Genomic DNA, 23,005 nt, shown 5'->3' on the forward strand with positions numbered 1-23,005 from the left:
GGTCTGCCATTCCCAGCGAAGGCCAGGGGTCAGCCATTCCCAGACAGGGTCAGTGACCACAGACTCAGTATTCTCTCACTACGGTCAGCCATTCCCAGCCAAGGTCAGTGACCACAGTCTCAGTATTCTCACACCATGGTCAGCCATTCCCAGCCAAGGTCAGTGACCACAGTCTCAGTATTCTCACACTACGGTCAGCCATCCCCAGCCAAGGTCAGTGACCATAGCCTCAGTATTCTCACACTGCAGTCAGCCATCCCCAGCCAAGGTCAGTGACCACAGTCTCAGTATTCTCACCCCACGGTCAGCCATTCCCAGCCACGGTCAGTGACCACAGCCTCAGTATTGTCACACCACGGTCAGCCATTCCCAGCCAAGGTCAGTGACCACAGACTCAGTATTCTCACACCATGGTCAGCCATTCCCAGACAGGGTCAGTGACCACAGCCTCAGTATTGTTCCACTATGGTCAGCTATTCCCAGCCAAGGTCAGCGACCACAGACTCAGTATTCTCACACCACAGTCAGCCATTCCCAGCCACGGTCAGTGACCACAGCCTCAGTATTGTCACACCATGGTCAGCTATTCCCAGCCACGGTCAATGAGCACAGCCTCAGTACATTAGTCATCTGTACATAGTATCCCTCTTTTCTGCTTTATTCTCTCCCTTTACCTCTGTTAACTTTACCTCTCCCCCCTTCCCCCCCCTTCCCCACCCACCTCCTATCCCTTCCCCTCCCTCCCCCCCCCTCGCCCTGCCCCTCAGCCTACCCTCCCTCCCCTACCCTCCTTCAAATCTCTATTCCTTGGTTTCATTTATTGTTTATTTTGTTGTATTTTGTTGTTTTTGTTTTTGCTCTTGCGTTAGTAATATCATACTGTTTTATTGTCATATTGTTATACTGTATCTCCCACCTGAGTTCATTGTAAACCGGCATGATGTGCTTCACGAATGTCGGTAAATAAAAGTTAATAAATAAATAAATAAATATTGTCCCACCATGTTCAGCCATTCTCAGTCATAGTCAGTGAGCACAGCCTCAGTACTTTCCTACCACGGTCAGCCATTCACTGCCATGGTTAGAAATTAGTACCAGAGTATTATCACTCCACCATCAGCCATTCCAAGCCATGGTCAGTGAGCACAGCCTCAGTATTGTTTCACCACGGTGAGCCCTTCTTAGGCATGGTCAGTGACTACAGCATCAGCCATTTCCAGCCACGGTCAGTGACCACAGTGTCACCCTATGGTCAGCTATTACCAGCCACGGTCAGCATTAACCACCACAGGATTACTACTCCACAGTCAGCTTTTCTCACGCGCTCTCCCCAGCCCCTGCAGGGGCACCAGACAGATAAATGTACAGAATATACCAACCTATTTATATTCCTTTATTCTTCATAATGGTTGATTAAAACTACAAATCCCAGCATGCAACTAGGGCAAAACAGGACTGGAGCAGCCTCTTTACATAAGAACATAAGGTATGCCATACTGGGGCAGACCAAGGGTCCATCAAGCCCAGTATCCTGTGTCCAACAGTGGCCAATCCAAGTCACAAGTACCTGGCAAGTACCCAAACATTAAATAGATCCTAAGCTACTAATCCTTATTGATTAATAGCAGTTTATGGACTTCTGCTCTAGTAACTTATCCAAACCTTTTTTAAACCCAGCTACACTAACTTCCCTAAGCATGTCCTCTGGCAATGAATTCCAGAGCTTAATTTTGCATTGAGTGAAAAGGAATTTTCTTCGGGTTCCCTCTCTTCTTGCATTGCGGTGGGGAAGCAATGCCCCTTCCCCAAACTCTGCCCATGACCTTGAGCAACAGCAGGGATAACTCAAACTTCTGGCAGAGCCGACGTCTGAAACTGGGGTAGCAAATCATTTTTTGGGTTGCACTAGAAGCTCCCTCCTGATCAGAGGTAAACACCACACTGGGCTGTACAAGGGAACTGCAGGATTTTAACAGCTCAAGCTTCCTCTTTCCACTCCAGCCATTTGGTGATCAACTCTCTTTTATGGCTTTCAACTGACCAGAGCTCTTATAATAGCAGACACTTTTCTAACTCCAAGTAACAGTAAATAAGGATGAAGATGTTTCACTAGGAGCTGTCTCCACCCAGTAAAGAGAAGGGAACGGCATGGCACAGTGATGTCAGCAGCATTCAGTGTGACCAACTCCTACATGAAGAAAGTCACTAGTTCCACTGTGAAAAGTCTCCAGATTGGGTAAAAGGTAGCTAGAACCCTTGTTGTTATGCAGCAGATTTAGCATAGCTAGACTGGTGAGGGGAAAGAGGGGTGGATCACACACACATTTTCTTGCTCTCTGAGAAACTGACACACACATACTTGCATTCTCTCAGTCACACACGCTTAGACACTGACACGCTCTCTCACAGACACACACACTTTCTCAGATACTGGGACATACACGCAGATGCTCACTAACAGGATAAATTTAAAATGAACACGCATACACTCATACACGTGTGTATTGGTGCGCGAGCAAAGATACACTGGAATTTTAAATAGTTTGTGCCCTTGTGTGCATATGTTTTCAAATATACCCACCATGCGTATGTATGCTCCTAATTTTAAGCAGGAGTAAAGTTAGGGAGATAACAAGCCAATGCACGCTGCAGCCTCTGGTTTTAAAATATGAAGTTACGCACGTAACTGTTGGCCCTGATCCAGAACACCCATGTTCCGCCCATACCCCATCCCTTTCCCACCCTATTTTTGATGCACGTACTTCAGCGGCTTATTAAAATCTGTGTAGCGCATATGTGAGCATTTTTGTGCAAGCAATACTTTTAAAATTGACCTCTTAGCGAGTATTCCCTTCCCCTGGACTGACTAACCAAGGACACTACTGCATCATCATGCAAAGTTCTGCACCTGCCGCCAGCCCTTACCCAGCCTGCAGTAGCCACCTTTAACCTTCCTCCTCCCTCCTCACTGTGCCCATGGCCCACTGCACTGCCCTTCTCTGAGATCAGCTTGGCCAGATCACATAAAGACCTGACCAGCATGGCACAGAACTTCCCCCCTCTACCAGCAGCACAGCAAAAAATTACTGGGGAGAAAACATTGTCCTCTTCATGCCTTTTGTTCTGCTGCTGTCTGTCAGGGGGTGACAGCGCCTGTTTGTTTGTTTGTTTGTTTATTTATTTATTTATTGCTGGCTGTGATTTGTTTTTTCTCCTGGTGGCAGGCAGCGTGTCCCTGACTCCATCAGATAGGGATAGGGGAGAGACTGAATCACCAGTGCCTGTTCTGAAGAGTGAGGGGCTGGAGAGAGGGCAGGACCATCACTATGGCACTCTAGCCAGAGGAGGTCTCACTCTCTTGTCCATTCCTGCTCCACTCTAGCCAGAGGAGGTCTCACTCTCTTGCACTTTTCTGCCCCACTCTAGCCAGAGCAGGTCTCACTCTCTTGTCCATTCCTGCCCCACTCTAGCCAGAGGAGGTCTCACTCTCTTGCACTTGTCTGCTTCCAGAGGTAGGTAGGGAGCCCCCGATGGAAATGCGAGAGCTGTGAGGAAGTCGCTCCTTCCGAGGCCAAATTGTCCAGAAATAGCTAAGCGACCTCCCTCCTCTCACTCACTCACAGCTCCAACGTCTCCATTTGTTTGTAAAAGTCGCCAGACCCAGCTACAAATTCGCTAAACTGGCAGCAAGGCCGTGGGTTGTCATTTCAATAAAGTTTCTTGAATCAGAGAACATTTGCATACCCATGATGCTCAGCGGACCTTTGCTGCGTTCCACGCGTGTTAAATGCGTGTGCCGGTCACAGTTCCTGCCCGTTCCCTTGGCCGGACCATGTGCGCACAAATTCCGGTTCTACTGTGCACCGTACCGTTGCGTGTGCGTGCACTTTCTCAATGGGTTCCACCGTCATCTGTTAAGGGTCTGCATTGTGTCCCCTCTGCAGCCTGAGCCTAGGTAAAGTAATTTTTGTCCCCTTTATACAGGTTATGTTCCTCCTACCAGCAGATGGAGACGAAAGTATTCTTTCAATTTTTGAAAGTCCTACTGGGACTGATATATTTGTGAAATAATAGAGTTGTTCTAACTTAGAAGTTGAGAAGGGAGCTTTTATCACTTAACTACAGCTAAGTGCTCAGAAATTTTGAGCTGGTCAGGGAGTTGGGGGGGGTAGAGTCTGAAATCCCTTGGAGCGTGTCCAGTGGTTTAGAGAGAAGACGTGATAGGAGTTGGAAAAAAAAAAAAAAGAGATGCACCTTCTCTGTTTCTCAAGTGAGGGGCTCCAGAAAAGTAGAATAGGAGTTTGCCTGTTGCATCTTTTCCTCATCCCTGGGAAGGTTCTTGGATTTGAGAACAGAGAGAATTTTTTTTTTTTTTTTTTGGAAGCAAAAAAAAAAAAGTCTGGGTAGAAAAGACTCCTTGCTCTTGTTTTGGACATCAGCCAGCTGGTTTGTGAGTTTGTGTACTCGAGAGGGAACGACTCTGCCAGGGTCCCGTAAAATTAACTCCCCCCCCCCCCCCCCAGTCAGACTTGAAATCTGGAAACCCGCGGCACCCCCTGGATGAGGTAACCGGCACAAACAAGGGACCGGCTGCACGCTTTTGGCAACCCTCCCTAGCATCAATGATGTAAGCATGGCAGCAGGAATAAGCAGCCAGTTGTGTTCTGCAAACTTTAACAGCCTACTCCTGCTTACTCTCCATCTCCATCTCTTTTTGGCTAGAGTTCTTTGTTCTCAAGGCCAGCGGGGGGGTGGGGGTGGTAAGAGCGGCCTTCGAAGCCTAGGCACAGTGTTATGATTCAGTGCCTTGCCCTGGGGGTCTAGGCCTGTGCAATTCTGCACGCTAGAAGCCCAAGGAAGGCTCACGTAAACATCACAGACAACCGCGGTCCACTCCCTGCCCAGTTCTTGATTCGTGACTTAACCTAATTATTCCCTGAATAGAGTACGAGAGCGCTATAATTATCAGGGCTGTGCTTTGGACATTTTTTTTTTGTTCATGTTCTTAGTTTCATTTCATTAATATACGGCAGGAGGTGTTTTTGTGTTGTGCACTGGACAGTATCTTCAATAAAACTATGATGTGCGAAACAGCTGCCACGGAGGACCTGTAGCCTTGCTCTGTCCTTGCCCATTACTGAGAAGTCATATTAAGACTGCTGCTCCGTGCAGGTTCCCTTGAGGAGTACGAGACACCCCCCCTCCTCTCCCTGTCCCAGCCGACAGCCATAAAAGCAGTAAAGGCGTTTGTCCGGATAACGTTTGATTATCTGGATTAACGCTAACTTTTGGATATCACCCCCACTTATCCCACATTTGGAGTTAGGTGAATAAGCTATTCGGCTGCCTCTAGATGTAGGCAGCAGCAGGGTTAATGTGTTCCCGGATAACTTTAATGGCTATATTCAAAGGCTATAGCCGCTTACGTGCCACCACCGTAAGCAGAAAAAAATGCCTGATCCTGCAGCCCCACACCCAGTAAACATTAGGCAAAAGTGAAGGCTGGCCCCTAATGGCCACCCCTTCGCTCAACCTCTCTCCCTCCCCCCGAAACCCCAGCTGGGAGCAAGGTGGCAGCCAGGAGTGGGTAAGGCCCTACCGCTCTCCCAGCACAGGTTTCAGGGAGCATGAGGGGAGTTAGGCAGCTCTGCAATTTTGGCACGAATATCCTAGAAGGAGGGAGGCTGGGATCGCAGTCTTATGGTCACTTTGCTTGTTGTTAGAAATTTATCGGGTCGGGTTGGAGGTGGAAGTTCTCACTTTTTCCTAATATTTTCCGGAGTGGGGGGTGGGGGTGACCTCTGAAAGTGCAACGTACACATGCATTTTTCCTCCCCTGACCTGGAAGCATCCCCCCGCCCCAATGCAACTAATAGTGAAGGCATCATGGGACAATGTATAGACTTCTAGCCACGGTGAGGAAAGGCAAATAGTACACAGCAGATTAATGCCAAGTCAGACACCCTTTAACCCAGGTCCATGCCTTTGAATATTGCCCTCAGAGAGGATAAGGCTGCCCGGCGACTTTCTGAAAAACCTGCACTCAGATATCCAGATCCCCAGGGTAATCTGATGTAATTATGTGGGCGATCTGCAACAGTAAGCCCAGCAATAATAAGTACAATGTAAAACGGAAGCATAACAAACATTAAACAAACACAGAAAGCTGAGATGCTGAGCAAATAACAGTTGCACAATAACTGGATTATCACATCCACAGATCTTTCTAATCGCTGGCTCAGTAGTATTTGTAACCCTGCGCTCGGGGACAACTTTCAGATCCACAGAGTCGGTCACAAGAGATATCGGGGACTTACGTCGCATCCCCAGGTCACAGTCCGCTCTCCTCGGGTGAGGGGGAGGAAGAGGGAGAATATCTTCTGGGACCCATGGTGTTAGTGCAACTGGAGCCTCCAGCTACAATTCAGGGGCCCACCTGAGCTCTGCAACGGACACTCCCTCCAGTCTGTAAATGGGACCTGAGTAACGCTGCAGCTCTGGTCAAACCCTTTCCTTCACTTCCACGCCGCTGTTTCCCTTTTGTACTGGTTAGGCCCCTCTCTGGATATATATGTGGAAGCCACTTCTCTTTCCTGCTTCCCCTGGATACTGGGTCGTATCCTCACCTTCTCCAGGATTTTCTGCAGCGTGGGCACTCACTCAACCGGCTAAGTTACGACGTATATTCAGCGGCACTGCTAATCTTGCGACAGCAAACAATGCACCGGCCCTAAAGCTTGGTGTGTGAGCAGGCATTATACACTTTCTGCGGGTCCACGGGAAAAAGTGCCCTTTTCCAATCCTCCCATTTCTACCAGCAGAAATCTCACAGGTGAATCGCAACCTTTAAGTGTCCACACTGCTGGTACTCGCAGATCAGGCGTGGCCTGTTAGTGATGGGTCAGCCAGGACGTCAGGCACAGTTTGTCTTGCCCATCACACAGGTAAACCAGAAGCAGCGTCCGGTGCATTTTTGGGCCTAGCATATTCCCTGTGTCAGGGCTGAAAAATGTATATCTCTGGAGGACCTACTGCAGAGCAGTCAGGAACTTGCACATTCAGACCACGAGGTAGAGGTTTTTCTGCTAGGACAGTGTGGCAGCTCTGATGTACTGCTTTATGGTTTGATGCCTGCTACGAACGAGTAGCCTTAGCTTGGTTGTGAGGGGCTGCCACACGTGATTTGGTGGAATCCTCAGGCACAGTTTATTAGTCTGAAAGATGTGCCCTAGATTCAGCTAACACTATACTGGTCATATAGTGTTCCAGAAAAAGGTGGCATGCACTTAGGGCACGGAAATAGGCTTTTAAGGCTGAGGCTAAGCTACAGGCTAGCTTCTACTGTCTTACAGCACGCAGTGCTTTGGCAGCCAGATCTCAAAGTGACTGTGGTGTGATGGATGCCCCCATTCTGTCTTTGCTGCAGGAGATTGGGGATACGGTTGCAGGTCCTGGCTTCTTACCCCCGTTGCTATTTCCAACACACCAGCAGAGACGAGGTACAACGAGACCTTATGTTCTACCCGTTATGTCATAGAACACACCTTCGGAGTTCTCAAAACTAGATTTGGCTGTTTGGACAAAACAGGTGGAGCTTTAATGTATGCCCCACCCAAAGTAGCAGATATGGTGCTGCTCTGCTGTGTCCTCCTTAATCTTGCTCTACTCCATGGCATACCAATGGAGATTCTTCCAGATCTACCCCCGGATCCCCCATGACCACCTCCACAAGATAAGGACACCACGCTGAGTGGCAGCCAGCTTCGACAAAGCCTCATAGAATGCTACTTTGCCTGTTAGGCCTCAACTACCCCTTCCCCTTCCATGGAAGGGAGGCCAGTAGAGTGCTCCTCTCTATCACCTTTCTTTCACTCACTGCTCCTCTGTCTGGGTCATTGTGAAACAGAAAACACATATGCCTACTTAGGCTTCATCTCGCAATGGAGCAGTGGGCTGTACCTGAAAGATTGTAGCAAATTAAAGATATGACCAAATACATGTGGCTGGCCTAATGTTATCTGATTGATAGGCATGTTTTGCTTGGCCTAGCTTGCGGCGTTTGGCTTGGTGGGCCTCCCCGTAGGACCCTGTCCTAGCCCTCACATGTGGATGAGATAGTGGCATAAGTGTGATGGGACTCCATCTGGGCCTTGAACATGGAGAGCAACCACTCTAGAATTCCTGTAAATCACAAGTAGTTCAGATGCTTAAAGGCACAGCCTAAAGCTACAGGTAGTCAGTTTAAGGTATCAATCACAGAGTTCCCATTTTACTGCCTTATCCCAGAGTTGACAAATGTTGAGTTTGCACCTGTACTTGGGATGTTTTCTGTTTCATGGGCTTGCAAAGACACTGCTGACAGCACTGCCTCAACTGTTTCAGAGCCACTGCTGACATCAGAGTGCTCACCTAGCAGGCCTTCACTTATAGCCTTTAGAAAAGCACCTGTCCAACATTGTGGCATCCCCACAATTCTCACAGGTCATTCCAAGCTAGCATACCTCTTTGTGGTTGCATGCACCCATTCACAGAAGCTCCATGTTACACTTACCTGGGCAAATTGTCAACTGTCATGTCCAGATGGTGAGGGCCTTGGCCGTTGGGATGTCATGTTGGTGAGGTAAGCTTCTGAGGGAGGCGACACAAGGATGTTGGTCAGTCTGTGTGAAGGCAGGATTGGGAATCAGATGGCGTCATGCCTTCACTTGTATTTACAAGTCACCTCAGAAATGTCAACATCATGGTATATTTTCTAATGACTCTAAGAGCACCCAGAAGTCTCCTAAGAAAAGGTTCACGTCACTGAACTCAACGAAAAGGTGTGTTAGAAGCTATTTGCCTCGCCTGACCCATCACAGATAGCCTTAGTCAGATTTGGAGATGTCACGGTGCTGCAAGGCCCTTGGCCGGTCGAGCTCAGGGCTGGTCATTTTATGCTGCTGTATGTGTGCGTGTATGTACCTAGAAAATATGCAGGGTACTTTGCTTATTGTGATAGCTAGTATCAGTTACCATCCTTATGCTATCTGTGGCCACCCTTAAAGTGCATAGGCTGAGGACTCCTGGGGCGAAGAGCTTACAGGATGGTCCTTTTCCAAGGTCAGTCACCACCTTTCAGGGGTTTTATGGTTGCAGGCCCTTGCTGCTCCACATGGCTGGCAGGACTTGTGGCCACGCTGGAAGAGTTGCTGTCCTATAGGCTGTGCCTCATGTGGTGTTTGCCACTTTTACAGTTAGTGGTGAGCAGAGCAGGTGTGCTGATAGACTCTCAAGCATCAGCTCTGTGTACAGCATAAAGGCTGGAGAAGCTGATGAGCTCAAGGGCCTACAACCTGTCTCATTGGGAAATCTGTCACTGTGCTGAATGTGTGGGGCAAATGCTCCCATTGGGGTCATGTGGTTGGCATGATGGCTTTTGCACGTTCTGTGCTGGTCTCTTGCAAGACAAGCATTTCATGCCCTCTGAGGGCCCCATGTCAGTATCTCTCTGACCAAGTGCTTACCATGTATGCTTCTCACAGATGTCTGCCATCTCTGTGTACTTTGGACTCTGACTCCCTCATTATCACTTAGGGATAAGGCAGCCAGAGACATCAGTGATGTAGGAATACGGCCATGCCAGGAGCATGCTCATTGGCCATGTGTAGATGCACAAACTGCTGGAGGTAATCTGGCCCCCAAAAAGGGGCCAACACATATGTGTGACTGTGTGCGTCTGGGTGAGTGACGTGCTGTGTTAGGCTTGGTCGCCATCTGTTTGCCTCGTAGTTATCTCCCTTACCACACCTCCCTTACCACCCCAGAACAGGCAGTGTGTGCGCATCCATTTTGCCCAGACTCTTTCGACTCAAGAGATTTTATGCTCCCACTGTTTACAGCAGAGATATGACTGTGTCGTAGAGGGAGTCAATGGCCTCATGCGTACTCAAAGACCATTCCACTTGTAGCTCACCCTGTTTATTCCTTGTGTTGAGTGTCGGGGGGCAGGGATGTGAAACTTGACAGTGTCCGACCTCAGATGTGGTGTGACAGATGTTAAACAGACATTCTGCTTAGTGTGGCACTGCCATTAGCAATGGTTACATGGAATAGACTTAGTTTTTGGGTTCTTGCCAGGTTCTTGTGGCCTGGTTTGGTCTCTGTTGGAAACAGGATGCAGGGCTTGATGGACCCTTGGTCTGACCCAGTATGGCATTTTCTTATGTTCTTATGTCACATTTCTGGATGAGTAGATATCTGCCTGCACCCTTTCCATCCCCGAACCCTGATGCTCCTCCGGCTAATGCTTGAAGTGGCCCTAGTGTGCATAGTTCCAAGAGCTTCGGCTGCCAGAGAGGGTTTGCTGGGGGGTTTTTTTGAGGGGGGGGGGGGGTTGCTTGAGGCATGCTAGCAATCCTATTAGAGGTTCCCTTTTTCGAGACCATTGCCCCCTACCCTCCTCTCTGTAGAACAGATCCTGGACACTCCACTTAGAGGCTGCCACACCAGGCCACACCTTTTCACCTTACTCTGCTGGATATATATGCTGGCAGGTTAACGTCTACAAAGATGTTGCCATATGTAGCTTGATATGCTTTGTGTATGTACATAAAAGCGGTGTCACATTTCCGCTGTAGAGTTTAGGGGACAGATTCAGCAGTTGATTTTCCCCGCATCTCTTGTCCTCTACAAAACCTGTGGATTATGCACCTCTGTCTACTTGCAAGCTGCCTAACACTGTGTCAGCAGCAGCAGCTGTGTGACAAGTGAGGAGGAGTGAGGGAGTTGTGTAGGCTATACAGACACCACAGCCCAAGAGCAGACAGATAGGAGGCCTGCAGTTGCTTGGGAGCAGGCCGAGCTCCACAAACTGGCTACCTCTCCTGTCTGGCCTGGCATGTGGATCGCTATAATACCTGTTCGTTAACTATCAGCAGTAGCGAACAGATATTATACAGACATTCTGCTTAGTGTGGCACCTAAAAGGGATTTTGTCCAGCTTGCCTTTTAGGTGGAGCGAGGACCCAATGTAAAGCCTTGTGGGGTGATTCATGTAACTTCCCCTTAACACCTCACAAGCTTTACATGGACACTGTGTACTCTCTGTCTTAGACACCTGCAGCTGCACATTGATGTTCCCTAGAGATAAAACACACCTAGGGCTTTATGTCATTTTCAAATAGCCCTCTGACTGAAGACTTATCATTTCTTTCGGTGCCAGAGCCAGAGAGAAGGATCATTGTTTGGACAGAGGGGATACATCTTCACAATGTTAGAGGCCAATGGTTTTGTAAGAAGTGCACTATGACCTTTGCATACCTAGACAACTGATTGATCCCCAACAGAGTGAAGAAATAGCTACTGCACCTCTACCTCTAGCCAAACATTTCTACATCTATTCCACCAGACTGTACATGGAGGCAAGCACTAGCTAGCTAATGCCCATCTCACATATATGCCCATGTACCCAACAGCTAAGAGTATGCTCTCTGGAGAAGGCAACTGGAGCCAATACTGAAGTTCCACAGTAAGGAGCTTCCTGTTTAGCTCTGGCTGACTTCCTTGGGAACAAACAATCTGCTTTTGGTTGTATGATTTGGCCATAAAGTCTTGCCTGCCAGAAAATTGCCTACTTGGAATGGCCACTGGCACTCTAGCATGCAAAGTCATGTGAATCCCAAAGCACACAATAAAAACAGACAAGCAGAAAGTGTTCTTTCAAACCTGTGGCCACTTTATTATACAATGAATGTCAGCAGATTAAAAGCAAGCCAGTATCTTTGGTAATCACATTCTGCAAGGACAAGACATATAACTGCACATCACATTGCAACTGAAATGAAAAGTACGTTCCGTGTGGACCTCTACATTCATTGTTCCAAATGACATCATTACATATACAGTATAAGCATCTTATCCTTTTGCACAATCACAAGCAAAGAACATAGAAAGCAGAAGTAGCATCCCAATAGCTACAGTACAGCTCTAATGTTAGAGCTAATAGCAGCACAACTATGTGATGTAAACCACAAGGCCCTCAGACAGTCCATGTTGAAAGATCACACTCAAAGGGGGGACAGCCTAAGGGCCAAGCAGCAGAGTTCAAGTAATGGTCCCAGACAGTCCATGTTGAAAGATTGCTTTCAAAGGGGAGACAGCGTAAGGGTCAAGGTAGCAGAGTTCAAGTGAAGGCCGCTTTCAAAGTGGGGGGCAGCCTAAGGGCCAAGGCAGCAGAGTTCAAGTGAAGACCCCAGATAGTCCATGTTGGAAGATCATTCTCAAAGGGGGGATAGCCTAAGGGCCAAGGCAGCAGAGTTCAAGTGAAGACCCCAGATAGTCCATGTTGAAAGAGCGCTCTCTAAAGTGGGTGGCATCCTTAGGGCTAAGGCAGCAGAGTTCAAGTGAAGACCCCAGATAGCCCATATTGGAAGATCATTCTCAAAGGGGGGATAGCCTAAGGGACACGGCAGCAGAGTTCAAATGAAAGCCCCAGATAGTCCATGTTTAAAGATCACTCTAAAAGGAAGGACAGCCTAAGGGCCAAGGCAGAAGAGTTCAAATGAAGGCCCCAGACAGTCCCTATTCAAAGAATGCACTCAAAGGGGGGAGAGGGACAGCTTAAGGGCCAAGGCAGCAGAGTTCAAATGAAGGCCCCAGACAGTCCCTATTCAAAGAATGCACTCAAAGGGGGGAGAGGGACAGCTTAAGGGCCAAGGCAGCAGAGTTCAAGTGAAAACCCCAGAAAGTCCATGTTGAAAGAGTGTACTCAAAGGGAGGGCAGCTTAAGGGCCAAGGGAGCAGAGTTCAAATGAAGGCACCAGATAGTCCATGTTGAAAGAGTGCTTTTAAAGGGGGGACAGCCTAAGGGCCAAGGCAGCAAAGGTTAAGTAGCAGGTAGCAGGACCAGGACTGGAGAGTACAGCATGGAGCCAAGGACTAGGCAAAGACACCATAGCATGGAGCTATAAGCACCAGGAGAAGACACAGCAGCACGGAGGCAGCAGCAGCATGAGATGAGATGAGACACAGCAGCATGGAGGCAGCAGCAGGATGAAATGAGATGAGATGAAACAGACACCAGGAGCAGGAGATGAGACATGATGAGAAGAGGCAGCAGCTGGACCTTGACTGGAGACTGCATCAAAGAGGCTCGAGTATGGGCAGAGCATTGAGGAGGGCTTTAGAGCTAGGCAGCAGGACAACAGTGGCAGACAGTAGATCATCCCCTTCAGCAAGCCGGCACAGGATCTCTGTAGTGAGGACAGGCACAGCAGTCTTCTTCCATCTAGCTGGCATAGGAACTCTCTCCAGGGGCCTGGCCAGGCTTGTCCAACAAGTCTTGCTTCTAGGGGTTACGAGGTATCAGTTGCCAACATTCATGGCCCTTTGCCACATTGTGGCTTGCAATTTGGGGATGGCATGTCTTTGGGGGGGCCTACCTCTGGGTCGTCTGTCGGGCCAGGGACTGCTATGCGGCGTAGATTCTTGGGATGCTGGGGAGGGCACTGGTGGAGGCTCCAGCATTCTTTGGAGAATCTGGGTGAGGACGCAGTTAAGGTTATTTATTGACGTGGCCACTGCGGTGAGCGCTTGTATGTGGGCTGCCGTCTAGTTACACAGGGCCTAGGTCTGCCCGTTGACAGCCCTCCTGAGGCGCACTACATCTGCCCATATGTGGTGGGGGTGGACACCATGGCTTCCTTCCAGCCAGTCCAGCTGCTCGTGCATTGAGGTCTTGCTCAGTGCCGGTGATGGTGCCGGAGTTGGTGCTGGTCGTGGGCGGAATGGAGGTTTGGGCCTTCAGAAGTGGCCTGAGGGGGCTGGTGGGCTGCTCTGGCTCAGTGTGTGCTGCCTCGCGCTGGCCATGAGGTTGCGCTGGCCATGAGGTTGCGCTGGCTCAATTCTGTGCCACTGCAGGCTGGGTTCCTCCATGAAGCTGGAAAGATTTAGGCTCACATTCAGTGGCCTTGCAGGATCCGGCTGTGCTCAGGAGGCTGCTTCCCCTCCTTCTCGCTGAACTGTGTCTGAGCGTCCATAAGCAAGGAGACACAGAAAAGTGCTGCGGCACGGCCGGTCCCTGGCTCTTCACTGCTTGTCCCTGGGGCTGCACGGCTGGTACTGGCAGAGTCCTGGGTGAGAGCTGTGGAAACAAATAAGTGCCAAAGCCAAGAGTTACACACATGGATCGTTTGGCTTGAGATGCGCACTGTGCATGTAAATCAATGTGAGCATCTTATGCCAAATGCACAACTGTAGCAGCCTTGCCATTTACAAGTGAGCTGAACTCACCGGTTCCGGCTCGCGTGCACGCAAACAACTTACGTGTCTGGGTGCGCGTCCAGGCCTAGTGCTGTGTAACTTTACTTCTGCTCTGGAGAAGGTGTGACTTAAACAACAACAACAAAAGCCATTTCTGACAGGTTTAAAGGGTCTGGGGTAAAGGGGGGGAGTGCAGGCTATCAAACCAGGGAGGTTTTAAGGACCTAACTCTCAACCGGTGGACGAACTGGTGAAACCGGCAATGGCGTGGACAGGCGCAGATTATAAAATACCCTGACTTACGCTGTAGAAACCCAACTTACGCAGCTCGGTGCGCGCACACTTAAAATTGTGCGCGCGGCCAGGCTGTTTTACAACGTGTGCGCGCGCGAGTTATAAGATGGCCGCGACCCTCGGCACGTGCCGACACACGTGCGCCTGCTCACTGGTTTGAAAGTTCCCATCCTTGATGTTTGCAGATCTTTTAAAATCTCCTCTAGCCGGTCTCGAGGCCTTGCACACCTGTAGGATCATTCAGGGGGGAGGCCGGCGCTTACCCGATTAAGTTTCTATTTTAAAAGATAGTTGCGTGCCGACATTTGCCCACTCGCTCGCGTATTTTTACTCCTGCTGATTATCTGGCGCAAGTGACACTAAACGTGTTTTTTTCTGTATCACTGACTGGATGGGGGAACTGGGGCTGACGGCCTCGCTGTCTTAAAACTGGCCGACTTACGTACGTAAATCAGGACACGGGCGAGTAAGTCCTACTTTACCTTTGCAACTGAAATGTACGCAGGCGTATTTTTGAAAGAGATAGGCACAGCGTGCGCTTCCAGTGCGTTCAACGCACGTGGTTTCGGTGCATTGCATATATTTGCCCCTTACGCATACACACGCGCGTAGAGGCAAAATTTAAAAGCTCTACGTGCGCAGAAGTTGGGCCAGCACGCGCCGCGCGGATTTTAAAAAGTGTGCGAGTACGTACGTGTCTCCCAGCAAGCACACAAACATTTTTAAAATGAACTGCGGAAACTGGTAATTGTGTTGGTGCACATATGTGCGCAGCAGGGGTGGTATTTGTGCGCACGCGCGTACGGACTATTTTATATCCTGGGCCCATGTTCGCCTGCATGTTATAAAATGGCCGCGCCCATTAGCGCGGGCCGGCATGCTCGCGGACGTGTGCGCCCGCGCAGCTGTTTAAAAGTTACCGTCGTACGTTGAGGGTAGAGATGCCCGTGTTTTATAAAAGCACAGGGCTTATACAATACTTGCCTAGGTCTGCTTTGGGGCTGTGCGTGCTGCGGCCTGAATTTGTTTGAAAGTTGTCCTCCCTGAAGGTATCTCAGTACAGTATTTAACTCAGACTTCTCTGGGGAGGCTGTTATTCCAGCAGGATAAGCTGGGTAAGAGCGGAGGAGGTCAGGATGCGCCGAGAAGTAGCCCATGAGAGAAAAGGTAGCAATAAATACATTCGGACAAAATGCGTATTTTATTTTTACATGTCAAAGGGTAACGTTAGCCAAGCAGCGGTGGACAAAACCGTTGTAGGACCAAGCAAAGTAGGAAAAAAAACCCTGAAGAGTAATGTTTCAGCTCATTAACATAATAAACAAAAACAAAGCATACAAAAGCAGAAGTGGAATGATGGGCTAATTGAAACCACGGGGCAGGGGGAATTTTCAAAAGGGTTTGCACGCTTAAAGCTGGGTTTTTACACGCGTACTCGTGTAAGGGGGCTTTCGGCTATCGCTGCAGTTGGGAAGTTAACGTTCACCCCCGGAGCTGCTTTGAACATGACCTCCTTTACCTGTGAATTTAAACCAGATCTAACTGCAACACGCAAATTAGCCACGCAGACTGGAGGCAGGGGGGGGAGAAGCATTTACCCGGCATGTGCACTCGAAGACGTTTCTCATGCCAGCTCTCTCAGCGTTTTAGTCAGCGGGACTGACAGCACGTGAAGGAAGGGTGGCATTTAAGAGATTTGCTGCCTTGTGGAATGCACCGGATTGTCATGATCTCGCCGTTTTTCGATGGGCAGGGCTCCCCTTGCAGTGCAATAATTGTGCTTAATTGTGAAACGCCACAGCTCAGAGTGCGCTGGCCAAGTTGACTCAAGGGGCTGGGCTAGCAAAGGTGACTGAGTCCTCACAGCCGCATTCTTGGAGGAAAATGAACGTTTTGCTGGGAGCCACTACGGCATCCTAAATAGTGACTCTGAGGGTGCTGCTGTACTTATCATCATCGGGCTGCCACCCCGACGCAGGTAAAGTGGGAATACAGCACAGACAGCTGAAGAGCGGCCCTTCATCAAAGCCCCATGCAGGTGTGAATACAGCATGAACTCAGAGAAGATTAAAAAAATAAAACAAACGGTGAATATCAGTATAATAAAAGGCGCACACCGTTAAAATACCCACATATAAGATTTCTTATAAACATATTACAGTATGTAAATATAAATAGTAGAATTCATTAAGGGGGAAACCATGAAAGAAGGTCCTGGAAGAAGATTAGGCCACAACTAGACAAGTCAACATTTTCAATGATCTGTATACCGCTTAATTCCTTTCGAAATTTCTCAAGTTCAAAATTCAAGACAACTTACAGCGCAATCAGAGGAAACTATCCCCTGATTACTATAATATTTATTTATTTTATTTATTTGCTTTTATATACCGACATTCGATCGAGATATCACATCAGTTTACATAAAACTGGGTGAATAGGGCAAGGTATGCCTTATTTTACAATGTAACATGGTAACTTGTCAATTAACAAAAGAGAATAATATATATTTTAACATTAATAGGTTGTAGACCTAAATAGGTTGTAGACCTAAGGGAGTTCTGAGCTAATCTATTTTGAAAGTAGGGGGTGGCCATTTTTTTTTTTTTTTGCCAACAGATCATTCAGTGATGTCACTTCCTCTCCCTCTCACCTGCTCCTGCAGCACAAAATGGCTGCTGAAAGTAGTGAGCCCTCCTCAAGATAAGCCGGCGGAGTGCCTGTAGAGAGCACTGAGTAAGAAATTGATTAGGAGCCATGTTTATTTTGTTTAAATATAGGATGTAAATGTACACCGCCATCTGTCCATGTTTGGGGACGGCAGCTCAAGGATCTCTACCCCTTCTGGAAAATGCAATTTATAACCACTCTTTTGGAATATACTGAATATTTTCCTTCAAAATCTGTTATGAACCATTAACTATTATGATGGAGAAATGCTACCCAAAATGATTATTATAGTGAGCCAATAGCTAGCTAAAGCTCATTCAGATGGGACTACTTATGGTGAATTTGTAATGACATATTGCTGTGTACTAAATTTGTTAGATGCACTAAACCTTTTTTCTATTAAAAATTTTTTTATATTAAAATTAAAAAAAAAATCATGATTTCTACCTCTCATAGTACCAAAGCTGAGAATTTACTCTGAAATAAAATGCTTTTAGTGTATATTTTTATAATAAACTATTTTTTATTAAACATTTGAATTCACCATATTTTTTATTATACAATATAGTAATCATATATACGATATAGAATACATATGTTTCTTTTTATATCTGTCTTCTCAAAGAAACAATCTAGAAATCTTAAATGTATCCGAAATATATATTTAAAAAAATTCTCATAATTAAAAAAAAATAAGATAGCAAATCAAAACAGGGCTAAAATCTGTAGAAAGAATTAACATAGTGATATTAAGGAAAATCAAGCACCCCAACATAAATTATGTATAACTGAATATTTTTATTACATATCAAAAAAGCTTTTGGTACCTAATATAAATATCTAACGAGAGAATACAGAAAATATAATTGTAAGTTATACTAAAAACATCAAATAAAATCTGTACAATATAAATGTGCTCTTAGTAAAGCACGTATTTTGTTAAAAAAAAAAAAATCACAAATGTGAAAGCTATGCTTATATTCAGGACGATTTACCACAGTTATCAGGCTCTCTGAGCAGCAAACTGACCGTTAATCAAGGTTCACCCCTTTACATTGCTAATTGCCCAGTAAATGTGGTTGGATTTTGCATTTTTACCTCTGGGCTGTAGCACCCAGCACTGCGGCGCCTTCTCTTCTGGTGGTTATTCCAGGTATCCACCGCCCTCTCAATCCAAGAACGTTTCACCGCACGGGTCCTAAACCGTCCTCCATCCAACTTCATTATCATGACCTTCCTCCCCTTCCCACTGTATGGAAAAATGTTATCCTCCAGTTCTTTGCTGCCCATGGTTATAGGCATCCGAACGAACCCTTGTAAAGCACTCTCGACATAGCTCGCAGAATTAAGATTCCGGGCTCTCTATACTGAAGACACCAAAATATAACAAAATCACCGTCGCGACTCCTTCCACTCTCTCCTGTGTGAAAATGTTCACAAGCAGTTCAACCAGCAGGTCGTTTAGGACACGTGCAGCAGGGAAACTCTCACCGCCCTCCCGCGCACAGACAATATGAAAAAATGTGCAAAAAATTATGGAGACTGTTTTATGGGTGACTCGGGAAATTATTAACGTGGCTTACACGGTTTCTCACTATGGATTATTTTACTATTTGTCATCCAGTCATCTGCCTTCCTCTCGCTCTCTCCCAGTAAAATTAATTTACTTAATTTAGCTAATTAAGACAGACGGAGAAAAAATGATCCCGTGAGTTGCTGCCTCATACCTCTGCAAAAATGAGTATATTATGGCTAAAGGTGAATCAGCCGGCACGGGCCAGGAAGGAGGGGACAGGTGCCTGTGCTGGCCCGGGGATAAAAGGACCGGCTTCAGGAGGAGGCATTTTCACTCGCCAGCCGTTGTTAATAAAACATATTCCTCGGGTGGGAGGCTGGAAATAGGAATTATCTGCTGAGGACGGGACGCAGAATGGCCACACCAAAGCTCCTGAGGAGTGCAGTCATCCTGGCGCTTCTGTGCTTCTACAGAGCAGGTGAGTGCGGCTTACAGCTTCGGCCACGAAACCTGCTCAAGTCCGCTGCCCTTTCCACGCTATCTCGTTAGATACCTCTGCGAGTTTATTCCTCTCGAAGGAATGCCTGGTGCATTAGCTGCAGAGCCGGACACTATTCTGCTAGAGTTGCTTAATGTCTGATCGTTTCACTCAACGAAGAGGGAAGAATTCTAGGTGATTTCATTCTCTTTTTACTGCTGTTTAAATGTTTTTATATAACCCATAGAAATAATTATGCATCCCATTTCTCTTGCCAAAGTTAGTGTAGGCGGTGCTTTACAAGATAAGCGGCTTGGATAATATGGGCCCCTGAGGAGAGGTTCCAGGGCCTGGCTCCCTTCAAAGTTAAAAAACAATTACAGTCCATGGGGGTTACCCTGCTGGAATTCGGGGGGGGGGGGGGAGAGGATGAAATCCAGGGGCAGTTTGCAAGTTAATCCCAAGACGGAGACTTTGCAAAATTGATGTAAAATTGTATTATTGTTAATATTCTTATTGCTGTTGGTGCCGTCTGTATAGTGCTACCAAGCGCATGCAGTGCTTTATACAGACAAGAGACGGCTCCCGTTCCTTGGAGCTTACAATCTAGTCAAAAGAGATGGACCTGAACACAGAAAGAAGAGACTTTGAGTTAAAACAGTGAGGCCATGACTGGGAAGACATGAACCAGGTGGGGTTTATGGCTAGGTCTTAACAGCTGAGGACGTGGCAACTTTGATTAGGTGATGCCGCAAGGAATGAGGGGGGTCTCTGTAACAAAAAAACAGCCAGCGGTAGGTGCGTAGGACTCTTGGGTTCTTCCCCCAAAAGTCTCGGACTGATCGGGATTTCAAGTTAGAATCAAAATATTAGAGATCAGCGCTGTTAAACCAGCAAGTAAGACGCACGTTGCTGCCGGCTGAGAATGGCACCCGGCAACGAGACTAAGAAGTCGGTGTCTTCATCTGGAAAACAGGACGGTCTGTCTGTCAGGGGAAAGGCCGCCACCATTCACAAAGGAGGGCGATCGGATGTGGTTCAGCAGAGGTCAGGGACCAATTTATTCGGGTAAAGCTGCAAGAAATCGGGACTCTACGCCCAGGCCTGTAAAAGAACGCTGGAAATGGGGTGGGTGGGAGAGGGGCAGGGACGGAGGGATCGGCCTTTTAAAGGTCACTCAGACCCCGGTGCAAATTCAACAGCTTTCTTCGCTCCCCTCCCCCCCGAAAGGTCGTTTAAATTTACGTTTCGCAGCAGGCGCCGTGCCGTCCGTCGTTAAGATCTGGCGGTTTCCCTTTGGGAAGCAGGTAAGCGTCCCAGGCCGCCGTGAACAGACAGTGTACACCTTTCTGGAAACGTGTCTTAATTTCCCGTGCAGATTGCTTGGTCCAATTTTCTTTTTGTAGCCTAAACACAATTACCAGCAGTTCTTATTTTTTTCTTTTTAAATCCCCCCCCCCCCCCCCCCCCCAGAATAGAGGAGATATGTTGGAGGCCATACGGTTTCTGTTCAGGATATTCATGCCAGACACAGATATATGGCTTGTTGGTGCTGGCCGATTTTTTTTCCCCCGTTTCTGTGTTGCTTTCCTTTATTTGTGCCATGTCTCCCTGTGTTCTCCCTCACCTTGGACTCAGGCCCTGCCCCCCAGCAGCAGGATCATGTCCCGCAGGAGTCAGAGGGCCTGGAGGCACTGGAGCCACTGACTTCCCCTTCCTCTCTGAGGGAAGCTTGGCCTGAACGCAAAACACCCACTGCCCTCGATCTAGACAGGGAAAAGCTGGAGACCATCCGTTCACTCCTATTCCTTCTCCCGGCTGCCTCAAAAGCTCAGGTAATGCCTGGGCTGGGTGGAAGGGCTATTTATATAATTGCATGCTGAGAGGTTAAACGCTTGTACAAAATAATTGCCTTAAACACAGAGGGAGAGGGAGAAACAGCAGAGACAGATTAAGGACATAGAGGATTGCCAGAAATCAAAAGAGTTTTTTCCAGCCACTGCTGTGAAAACCTACACAGGATGAGCATGGGGGCTGAGCACAGTTCCTACCCAGGTTAACTTTGGCCCTCCCCAAAAAATTTGGTCTTGGCTATGACTTTGAGAGCTTATTTCTTTTTTGGTGGACACTATATTAAGGCCTCAGAATATGACGGATACAGGGCTTGGCTTGTATTTCTTTTTTTGGCATGACTTTGAGAGCTCCAATCCCACTGTGACCCCATGTCAGACTTTCTCCAGTTTCTGGAGGCCTAAGGCCCAGAACTGGGACACGGCTTTCTCAACGAATGGCCTCGCCAGGGCCGAATATCACGGGAGAACGGCTCCCCTTGCCCCGTCCCATCTGCAGGGGATTCCTGGGACATTCGGCTCCTGTCAGGGTGTAGCCATCCCTACATTAACCCCCCTAGTTCCCCCTTACGCTAGTGGAGGACGATCTTCAGAGCCAATTTCCACACGTGAAACCGGCTGTCCTGGAATCGTATCCAACCCTGATCTTCAAATCGATCGACGGCGAGCTGCTCTCCAGAAATCACGTCAACAGCTTCCATCATCCTACTTATTCCTTCTTAAAGCAAAAAAAACAAAAAACAAAAACTTTCTGTACAAAAAAAAAAGAATTACAAAAGGAAACTGTTCGTTTAAGCACTCCCAAAAGACCATGAAAGTGAAGGACGGCGGGCACGTCTGAAGTACCTTGGCTTGCTCGCTCATGTCCGAAGGACACTAAAATGTTATCATGACGGTTTGGTGTTTGCTGTGACAAAAAAAAAAAAAACGACGGTGACGAGGATGAGTGAGGATGGTGTGGATGCACGCTGGACCTTTTCATATCACCTCCCGAAAAGCTGGCAAGCATGACAGCGACCCGGAGAGCTGAAAGTCATGGTAGCAACCTGGAAAGCGTAGATTGCTCTACTTTATATTGCTTAGTTCCCAAGGCTAGAGTTAAGCGTATGAGGGATGACATGGGAAAAAAGTAAAAAAAAAAAAACCAACCCGAAATACGATACCATCGAAACCTTTTAGAACGGTAAGCTTTTGCTTCTATAATAAAACAGGCCTCTATTCTATTCTACAGCACAGACGCCATGAGAAACGCACCGATCAGTGCCAGTGGTCACATAACCCTCTAATCCATGCCACAATACATAGGTGCATCGCCTCGCACTGCCACTTTTACAGTTTTAGACGCATTTATTCAGATATTAGTTTTGCATTGCTACTCACCCCGTGAACTTCCAAGCCTCCATCCACAGAATGTGAAACTGACAGAGCAGAAGATTAAGCACTTAATAGCAGGAACAATAGCCGTAGGGGCAGGAGGTGCTTGCGTGCGGCGCGGCAGTGACAGGGAGTGGTGACCTCTGCTCTCCAGCTGCTATAAGAGAAGCACGCCAGACTGTCTGTGCCTGTGTCTCCTGCCCAAGAACGAGGCGGCTCAGCTTTAAGCGTGTAGAGTTGCTGCGTAGAGCAACAACTGCCCTTATTAATGCTCATCTGGAACTGCTCTGTGGCTCCCGGCTCAGGTTCTTGGCAAAAGGACGCTGTTTTATTTTTGTTTGCACTCATGCACTGAGAGGAGTAACGAGAGAGGCAATAGGTAATGGATCCTGATGAGACCATGCTGCTAAGGCAATAAGGAGGAAGGCTGCATGTGGGGAGCTGATGGCAGGACCCTATGTACTTCAGTCACAATGCTCCTATGCATTCTCCTATTGTCCCACCCTGACACACACCCCCCCCCCCCTTCCTAATCATCTCTATCTAGGATGGCCAACCCCCTCCCCAAGGATTGACCTGCGGTGA

Source organism: Rhinatrema bivittatum, chromosome 19 (assembly GCF_901001135.1).
Source record: "Rhinatrema bivittatum chromosome 19, aRhiBiv1.1, whole genome shotgun sequence".
NCBI lineage: Eukaryota > Metazoa > Chordata > Amphibia > Gymnophiona > Rhinatrematidae > Rhinatrema > Rhinatrema bivittatum.